At 41.7% G+C, this 10,585-nt stretch overlaps 1 protein-coding gene and 1 long non-coding RNA gene across 2 annotated transcripts in view; one reads left to right on the forward strand and one right to left on the reverse strand.

Moving 5' to 3' along the window:
* SLC4A4 (solute carrier family 4 member 4) overlaps window positions 1-10,585 on the reverse strand; it is a 307,465-nt gene that overhangs the window by 200,298 nt on the left and 96,582 nt on the right. The window lies entirely within an intron of this gene.
* The window catches only part of LOC112549460, a 15,312-nt gene that overhangs the window by 2,059 nt on the left and 2,668 nt on the right, over window positions 1-10,585 (forward strand). The window contains exon 2 of the long non-coding RNA XR_003092869.1: window positions 9,865-9,963. This is a non-coding gene — a long non-coding RNA (uncharacterized LOC112549460). The remainder of the gene's footprint in view (window positions 1-9,864; window positions 9,964-10,585) is intronic.

Consider the following 10,585-nt stretch of genomic DNA (forward strand, 5'->3'; position numbering starts at 1 on the left):
GCTGCCGCTGCTGCTGGCTGGTGCAGACCCAGCCAGGCTCCCCCCATCCCCAGCAGCACGCAAGGAGCCGACTTCAGCTGCAAGCCGCCTTTCCTGGCCGGTGCAGACCCAGCCAGGTCCATCCCATCCGGAGCAGCACGTGGCTGAAGCCAGCTTCCCACGTGCTGCTGGGGACAGGGCGAGCCCGGCCAGGTCTGCACCAGCCAGCAGAAGTGGCGGGGCTGTGTACCACTCGGGACTGACCAGTGCAGGTAAGGGGAAAATGCAGCTGAGCCCCTGCTGCTCCGGCTGGGCTCGTCCTGTCCTGAGCGGCACGTGGCTCCGCCACCACCTCTCCTCCCTGGTGCTGACTCTCCCCCCATAGCTGCAGCCCTGCTGCTGTTTCCCCTCCCCAGTGCTGACCCAGCCCGACCCTGCACGGCCTGAGCAGCATGGCACAGCATGGGGAAAACCTGCCTAGCAGTCGCTTTCCTGGGCTTACCTGCAGGGCAGGGCCCTTTCCAGTCCCGTGCAGCAAAGCAGAACCCAGCCCAGACACTCCTTCCCCTCACCGGCGCCACAGGTTCTGGCCCAGCGCCCCCGCCCCTCTCAAGCTGCAAACGTGGCCTGAGCTGGTGGCGGGGTGAGGCCAGCTGGGGCAGGCTGAGGTCAGGGTTGGTTGCCTCGCAACCAGAACCCAAGGAAACAGCCTGAGATGCTGCAGCCAGTGGCTTGTGCCACCGGAGGCTTTTAGAGAGGCAGCTGCCATTACATGGGTTTTGAAGGGGCTCCATGGGCCAGAGGGAAGTGCTTGGCAGGCTGTATCCGGCCCGCGGACTGTATTTTGCCCACCCCTGTGCTAACCACTTTCAGAAATGGGATATCAGGCCATTTCCCTGATCTAGTAGGATGGCTCCTAAGTGCAGGATTAAAAAATTGTCTTCTGGTCTCTAAATATCTTATATATAACACATTAAGAAACATGGCACTGAAGAAAAGGGCACAAGTTTTAAAGAGTTCTTTCTTTTATAGATTTATCCTTTTTTTGTAAAGATGTTTTGATAAGAAAGAATAGCGGCCTGTCCTGGAACACTCTACACATTTTCAATTAAATACATGTAACCAAAAATCCTACCTTATTTCTATCCACCTGAAAAAAAAGGGAAAGACCTAGATTCCAATCCACGTACTTACATGGTACATCACCTTATTTTGCAAGCAGTACCACTGAAATCAAAAGGACTGGGAATCAAAGAAAACTAGTTGTACATAAAGGTGCCATTTGGCATGCATGAATAGGAATGGTATCTGACCCAGTGGTAGCTAGTGATCAAAATTACACTAAAGATACAGAACAATGCGTCATCCTCTCTATTCCTCCTTGGATTTCCATTCTGTTTCTTTCCACCGTTATCTGCATCTTTTCCTTCAGAATGGTGTTTGGACAAAGTTAATGGGACCTAGATGCATCTAATCCCTATTTGGCTACTGTGTCTGTTATCCAAACATTAATGCTCTACCAGGATCTCAGATTATCTTGTAATAATAAGAAAAGATAGGACTTGGATGTCTTCTTTCTAAGTCATCAGTGTTTTGATGTTCCACTTGCACTTCTTTTAACATGAAAAGATTCCAGTTATTCTAGCACAGCTTTTGCATATATGCTAGTAAGCTCCACTGCACTGCCATTTGCAATGTTCACATTGAGATAATGGACAAGTACCAATAATAATAAAAGTCAGTATCAGTCAGGAAAACTTCTATCCTGAAAGAAGACTCTTTTCGAATTGTGAGTGCATAATCAGCAGCATCCAAATATCTGGAGTGGCCAATGGAACAAATGCTTTTGACTTTGACAGATATTGCTAAAAAAGCAAAACGAGACAAATGGTGTCAAATTTGGCGTGGAAAACAGTGCAGCAATTGGCAAGCCCTTTGCAAGAAAAAGATAAAAAAGATGGCCTCCATATCCCACCTAAAATGGACAGCAGGCAGAGACAGGGCTGCTGACAAAGAAGACTGCAAGATTTAAGTAGTTACATAAAACCTACGTGTGGTAGATTTGGAGTGCTGTAGCTGTGATGGTTATGAAATACATGAGAAGCAAGGATTTTTTTGTGATGCCTTTTACTGGACCACATATATAGCTGGGAGAAATGTTTGACAAGCTTTCAGGCACAAAACACCTTTCTTCAGGTCAGGGGAAAAAGCAATTGCAGCCTACGCTATGTAACAGACAAAAAGGCAACTTGTGTTAACTCCATATGCAAAGGAACAAGACACTTCAAGGAGTGAAAGACAGCTGTAAACTAACAGCAAAATAAAGTTATCAGAAGTATCTTTAAAGCTCAATAAAACCAAAGACAGAGAGACCTTTGGGATTATCACAATGAGGCTTTCATCCTTAGCTGCCTGGAATACAGATATTTATTTTCTCTACCTGGTCCAGACTCGTCCCAAAATGGTTTAAAAATTATGGAAGCTGTTTGTGAGATTCCTGAGACACAAATCTAAAACCCTAACTTCAATTCAGCCCTTAGTTCATGCCACTACATCCTAGGACTTGTGCCAGCAACTTACAGCCACAGGCCATAATGACCCACAGAGCTTGGATCCAGCCCACAGCAGGGGTGGAAGTAACTGCTGATATGCAGGGGAGGGCATACCAGCCCTAGCCACCAATGTAAAGGGGCTGCATTCTGGGTTCCCAAGCCAGCTGCAACTACCCCAGCCTTCTCTGCTCTCTGCCCAGGGCTGCTCACTCACTTATCATCACTGCCAAATTTCCCATTTCCATTTGGCACTGGCCACATCTATCAGCAGCGCATGGTAAGCAGCAGCTACATTAGAGAGTGCATAACAGCAGTCTTCAATACAGCAGAGATGACAGCAGGGGATCAGCCGCAGCAAGGGGAGGACTGGCAGCCCACAGCGTCATCTGGGTCACAAGCAGCAGCACGCATTTGTGAAAGGTTGCTGACTACTGTCCCAGGGTACGCATTCCACATCTGAAAACACAGAAGCAGGAACAGAAACTGAGGTCAAGAGTTTGAGGGGAGAAAAATAGGGCCCTGAAGTTGGGCTTTTAAAATTCTTCTTTAGACACATAAATAAATGGCCTGACTTGCAAGAGGCTGCAAAAGTGCTGAACACCTGACAGTTTAATGGGTGCTGCTGGATGCTCAGCACTTTTAAAAATTGAGCATCTAAAATTGAATTAGGGAGTTTATAGGAACTCTTGCCCTGAGAGTACTATTTACCTTGCTTTAACCTATTTGAACTGGAAAGGGCCAACTAAACATAAGTAACTTCTTTTTAATACACACCCTGAAGAATAAAAGAAGCATTTTCACTTCTTTTAACTTCAATCACTTAGCAGTACTCATCTCCTTGGCTCCCATTCATAACAAAAAAATTATCTTCTTTATTTTCTAAAATTTGTTTTAATCTCCCATTTCTGCTGCATTTTAAGTCAATACCTTCACAGTTAGGAATACACAAATATTTCCTATTCTGAAACTTCAGACACTTGGGATAAAACAAGCGTGCAAAGATTAAATTTCACATCTAACCCACTTGAGCAGCTTGGATTTGATTCTATGAAAGCAAGCCAAAAAGATGCATCTATATTAGTTTTTTAAAAGACCAATCCATTAAGAAGTATTTACCATGTGGTACATTTTTATTAGAATTAACTATTGTAAATCAGATACTACTGGGTACTACAGATATTGCTCCAGTACAGACCAAAACTTACCCATAGCCCTTAGCTACCTTCCAGTAGCTCTTGCTAGAATTATATTAGGCTGTTAAGCAATCTCAGTCTATGCTACTGAAAGTTCAAAGCACAGCAGCTGGGCAGGGCTGAGTTAATGCAGAGACTCAAAATGCTTAATGATTCTAACCCAGTGCCAAGTATCTAGTTGGTCTGACAAAGGTCGCTTTGTCTCAGACCCCTTCTCTCCCCCTAACACATGGGAAACTTTAGAAATTCCCTTACCAAGGAGAACAATTAAGCTGAGCTACTTGGCCTTATGGGCTCTCAAGGTTAGCTTGCTGTTTTAGCCAAGACATATTTCCAGTCCTTCTCAGAACTAAAAACAACAACCTTCTACTTTTAATGACTTGCCTTTTATCTTTAATAAGGGATTATGGGATATTTTTCCAGCTAATACCTTAAAATCCAGATAATCATAAAAGCAATCAGTAATACCCAATATATGTTAATTACCCATTTCCTTCTCTTCTCTCTCTGTGGCACCCTGTCATTCATGTACGTTAATTTACCTATAATAAGGCTGCAAATCAAAAAAAGAAATCAATAAAACCTGTGGAAAGCCACCGCTTTATATTTTGGTGGTTAAAGGCAGATGTGAATGTTAAACATGATGGCCAAGGATGTACTGAACTATCAAACTCAGAGACTCAATCCTGTAATCCATCCTCGTGTGCAACTCCCACTCAAATCAATGAAATGCAGTGCTGTTGAAAGATCACCGTGTTGGGATAGCAGTCAAACTCTCCACTTAGCTAGCAAGTCTGCTATTGGATGCCCAACTTATAAAAGAAAATCATGCTCAGTGAGCCAGGAACCTATCATTTAAAGCCTTGTGTAATATCTTAAAATGGAATTGTCAAAGGAACCACAGGGAATAAGAGGCTTGGAAGTTTTCAATTCAAGTCTAGGAGACGGCAAAGTGAAAAAGCCCCACTGTACACTGTACTATTCTAACTGGGTTTGTTGAAGATTGCAGAGGACACAAATTAATTGCCAAGCTTCCTTAATCACCAGGTGATTGCGGGTTCCTAAAGGTGTTTAAGATACAGAAACCAAGGTAATTTTCTTCTCCAGTAAATTATGAAGGCACTGGAATGAACAGAATTGATTACCCACTGGCTGAGATTGTAGGATGCATCATGTCCTTGGAAATGTCAAACAGACACAATTCATTTATGGTAACTGAAGAAACAATAGTCTCAGGACACCAGAAGGTAGATTTAAGGAAAGGCTGGCATTCCCCATGCCTCAGGTCATAAACTGTTCAGTAGCAGGGTCTGAAATAAATGAACACTTTTCATAGCACAACACTGCACAGCTAAGTGCTATATTTGAGTTCAAGTCATAAGCCTGTAATTTTTGAAAGGTACTTGATGGTCTCAAACATTTAAAAGTTTTATTAGTGACCAACTGTCTCAATTGAGGGTAGGATAGATTAAACCAATGTCTCACAAGCAGGATGATGTGGAACTCTGGGGTGCTCCGAGATCCTTTTAAGGGTATCATTCAGTATTAGCACTGTTAGGTATACAAACACCTACACACGATTCACAAGATCAAGCCAGGAATTTCTAAGAGGAATCCATAGTGTCAAAAGCATTCTTTCCTGTTGCAGTCTGAATTCTTTGCAACAGAATAATTGCTTTATTATTTTTCTATTGTAAAAAGCGAGTGAGAGCTTAAAGCTGGCATTTCCCAAGGGGTGCCTTTAGTATAAAAAGGTTGAGAACCACTGGGTTAAACTGCAAATGTCATACTAGTTAAAAGACTATTCTAAAAGCCCTATAAAATAACTTAATCCATAAATTATTATTCTCCTTTTTCCTATGGGCATGAACCATACTAGTATAAACATTTCTATACTGGGACAGCCATATCCACACTAGGGAAGCTTATGCCACTTTAAATACACAGAAAGGTAAAACAAGACCTTTCTAAAGTAGGCAAAGCTTAAACCACCAGGCAAGCAAACACATTCCCCAACACCGCTAGTGGAATTTTCCAGGCTGCTCAGCATTTGCCTAACACTACCAACCCTCAGAATGATATCTCTGCTTGACTTCTCTGGGGGTTTGCAGGGTCAATGCCGAGTTTTCTTCCAAATATCTGTCCTTTAAACACATATGCTCTAGTCTGCCTCTTAAAAGGCACGAAGTTACAAAACTACCTCCTGTTAAACTAAAAAGCTGCACTGCAACCCACCTACCCACATCTTTCCTTTCACATAACGCAAAAGCTCCTAAGTCATTTAGGAGCCAAGTCAATTATCTCGTCAAACTAAATTATAGTTTGTGCTCTGCTGACCACCCAGAAGAGACACCTACATGGCAGAACCACAACAGGCGATTCACAGGAAGCTATACTTTTCATGGGAATTTGCTTATAAACATCAAATTAGCAGATTAAGATTTGAAATACAGCAACTCACCTTCATTAGGCTGTTGCAAAGAAGAGACCTGCTCCATTCATTAAAACAACACCACCCCTACATGCATCAGTACAGATAAGACTCCCACTGAAATGAATTCACATATAGTCTCACCATCATCTGTAGTTCTCTGAGTACCAATCAGACAACAGATCTTATTTGTAATCCTGCTTTCTGCAAGCATCTGGATGTTATGGGTCAGGCTTTAAAGGGGTTTCTAAGTCTGAATTCTCCTAGTATGCAGTCAGTGTTCAACCAAGGCCTAGATCCAGTTGCTCTTTTTGGTTCAAGAGTTGCTTCCAGTGTTAGTGACTAAGACAAAGACACATTCTATCATAATTCCTTCATTAAATACCTAGCAAAGGAATTGCTGATTGCCCGCCACCGAATATGACTGTAATCAAACAGCTCCACATCCGCATTAGCGCAGACCTCTCTTTATGTCAGTGTTTCCCAGCTCTCAGTAGACTATCTAGCAGAAAACCTCTGACGGAGGGTCAGAAATGAAAATTCAAATGTAGGTGAGTGTGTACCATAATGGCACCAACTGTCAGTCACCATCATTCAGGGCTCTGATGACCTGACAAGGACAGGTGGTTCTTGATATGTAGGCTGAGGATAACAGTGTGGGAACAACTCTCTAGAAAGAGCAAGAAGGAAGTGGGCTGAACAGGTCTCTGAAAGAAACAACAGAATCTTGACAGATGGGAGCTGCTCTATTCTAGTCTCAAATGAGCATGTGCAAAATGATAATTTTTTTAACAGCTTGTAACTTGGGCAGATTTCAACATGAACCAAAGAAAGGCACATTCTATCACTCAGGGCTCCCATGTCATATTTCAAATAAGAAAAAGAGAAAGAAAAGAAAAGAAAACAACCCTCCCCCCACACATCCTGCATTAGAGCATCCAATGAAAAATTTCAATACAAATGTTAAAAGTTTGGCCAAGATGAAAGCAGCTGAAAACAGAACCGCATAACTGGAAGTGTCCATAACAGGCCGAGTGCAAGTCCCACCTTAATTAAACAGGCAGTGGTTTAATGGCACCCCCCCCCCACACACACACACACACACACGCAAATGACTACCAAGTCTTATTTTGGTTTTCAACACTTTACTGCAGAAACACTAGAATTTCTACACATTTATTTCAATGCCAGTGCAGACACTTTGATTTCCTGACTTCCAAACACACCTGAAGTACCACAGTGCCAAGTGCATGGGATTACTCTGAAATAATGCATGTGGTCTTGTAATAACAAAAAAAACCCCTAATGTTAATTCATTTGAAAACTAGAGATGGAGGAATGCAAGTTCGCCTAACAGTATGCCTATTAGGAATATGCTATGAAAAAAACAAGCAAACTTTGGTGAGCTGCATTTGTTTAACTTGCTTCATAATCTTAAAATTACATGCTATTTAACTCGCTGCCAGAACCTCAGTCAACCAATGTAACCTGTTCACAGTGTCCTTCCCTCCCTTGTAATTGGAATTACTTTTTATTTTTCCTTGATGCTCACTTCAAGCTAGAACCAGTACATTCTAAAAAGAATCCAAACCATCCAATGAGCAAAGCATTTTGTAAGTATTAACATCATCACTTTTAAGGAATAAATATTAGATTAACAGCAACAACCTTGTGTAATTTACATGAACAATGTGATGACTCTATAAAGCAACCGTTGAGTGAAGTTGTAGCAAAAATACTGGCTTAGTACCTTGCTTGTCTTGTAGGCATAAGAGCCACTTGGTCTTTTTCTGCATTACCACATCCCTAAAAATGTAAACTAAATGACACTTACCTGATAAGATGTGCAATTACAATTATTCAGTTGCTAAATATATCGTGGCATGTGGTACCGACCTCAATGGGGTGTCAGCTCTGACATGTTAGCATGTTTTATGTTCATGACTAATGCCAACTAATCCCTAGCTCCCAGTACCAGGGAGCTAATATCAACTGCAATTCGAAGTGAAACTTTGTGTAAACTGTTCTGGCTAATAAGAGGTTTAAGTGGGCAGCATGAAGAACTTCCCAACACCTCTCCAACTGAAGGGTCATAGCCGCTGATAGTCAGGTGCATTTTAGTTTTACCTAGGGATCTTTCCTCACCAGCAATTTCTAAAGCTGTGTGGTAAGTACCTAGCTTCAGCAATGTAGTATTACCCACAGGCAAAACTGCATATTGTATATGTCTTAATTTTGCTGGTATGTAACAGTTTCCCAGAATCTCCAATATCAACACTGTTATAAACACTAGCCATCATCCAATGCCAGTCACACTCCTACTTCTATTAATAGAGTTTTTGCTTATTCATAATAGATGTGGCAAGAACAGCACCAGTGAACAACGCATACCGTGTTCTTTACCCCTGTTAAGAGTATACTCATAGCTTGTTTATGATGTGCCAATTTATTTCACTTGCTCTTAGCCAAAAGGCTGAACTACATCTAGGACAGTCCAAAAACTGGACATCCAGAGGACTCAGGCAACAAATCAGCACCATTTGTTTTAAAGGGAAAATAAATGAGATCACTAGCTGGCCCTTAGAGCAAAAGAAAAAATGGAAACAGACTAGGCCTTTTCAGCAACAATCATGTTTTCCATACACATAATAGAAAGGAAAGCTAGGCTATCTACTCACCATTTCCAAATGCAGATGCTGGCCCTTTGGACAACAGTTACTATCAATTAATATGAGCCCTTGAGTCACAACATTAATGTACATCCACGTTACACAGTGTTGTCTCTTCTATGCACTAATCCTTAACTTGACTAAAGAACAATCAAACTTACAATCAAACTTTTAAAAAATTACACATTGGCTGCTTGCCAGGCTCCAAAATTGTGGACAGTGCACCAAGCAAAACATTTCAAGCACCTTTGAAACATTCCAAAAGTAGCTGAAGTACTCCAAATAGTATCTCTTTAAATAAAGTACTATTTTGGAGCATTTTGCTTTTCATTACGTATGCATGAAGAAGAAAGGAAGAATCAGGTGGACAGTGCGCCAGCTGTCCTGCTATTGGCTCTTTTTCCAGGTACTGGGGCACTGCCAGGTTCCCAGTTCATCCACTGGAATGGAGTTCTCTCTCCTATGAAGGGCTCCATTCCTGTGAGCAGAGGAAATTACTAACCTTATGAGAGACTCTTGCATTACCTTTTACAACACATTAAAGATTTTAAATAGTTTTTTAAAACTTGATTGATAGAGAGGTGGATGTGATGTCAATCCACATGTGCTTGCACATCCACCTATCTATCCATTTTCTCTTCCCGAGTCTTAACAAAATCTTTCGCACTGCTGCTTGCTTGGGTAAGATTATATTTAAAAAGTGAACCAGACAGCTTCTCTGCATCAACTGTTGCAGACTGGAGTGGCACAAACTTCTTCACAAAGGAACACCTTTAGCCAAGAGGCGGTGGCACTGAACTCTCCCATTCCACTTGTGATTAGGTCATACCCTTGTTGCTGCTAATGTGGCAAAGTAATATTAGAACAGTACATATGTATTTTTAATTGCCTTTAACATATTCTGTGGGTGCACAGACAGGAGCAGCTAGACATAAAGTCATTTTGCTATGGTCTCACAGTTCTCTGTGGTTCACCAGCAAGTGCTCTGCAACCTACCATTAGGGGAGGGCTGTTTAAATGTTTTGTTTCCTCACCCATAGCCCAGAGTTTCCTGCTTAACACCATAATGAAGGCTGATTCCAGAGGTTTGGACCTCAGACTTTCCATGGAAATGTTGAATGACCTTTAGGTCATTACAGGTAAGCATGGCCTAGAAAGACTTTCAAAACAAAAATGTCTTTGGTTATTAGCAATTGTGTGAACAGAGACGCACACAAAAGCATTTCTGCTCCACGCCTGTTGAGTTTGAAAGTTGTCTTCAACAGGAGAGTCCCATTTTAAATTAATTCTCTGCATAACTAAAAGAAAATATACAACCTTGGTAGCAAGCAAAATATTTTAGCTCTTCCAAAATACTTACTCTTCTTATGCAACTGAAAAAATCTGGTTGTTCTTGTTTAAAAGGATGGCCAATCCACATGTACAACTATTTCCCTGCACACCAAAATCCACTGCTAGATACCCCAAGGAGAGACTGACCTAATTCTGCTCCCCCGGAAGAAAGTCAAGAATAGAACCAGCCATTGACTAAAAGAACAGAGTTAAGATGACACAGCATGCTTGTCAAAAGCTTTTCCTTGATCAAATTCTGCTGTTAGACCATCAAACCCACACGCAGATCTTGAATCATCTGTATTAACACCACCACTGCCACATCAGTCTTTGCAAAAATCAATGTCATTATGTCATCTTCCTGGAAGACTGTTCCGTCTTTCATTTGCTGGATATGTTCAAGCCCTTTTTTTTAAGTGAAAACTGCAG

This window comes from Alligator sinensis, unplaced genomic scaffold (genome assembly GCF_000455745.1).
Source record: "Alligator sinensis unplaced genomic scaffold, ASM45574v1 scaffold222_1, whole genome shotgun sequence".
Lineage (NCBI taxonomy): Eukaryota > Metazoa > Chordata > Crocodylia > Alligatoridae > Alligator > Alligator sinensis.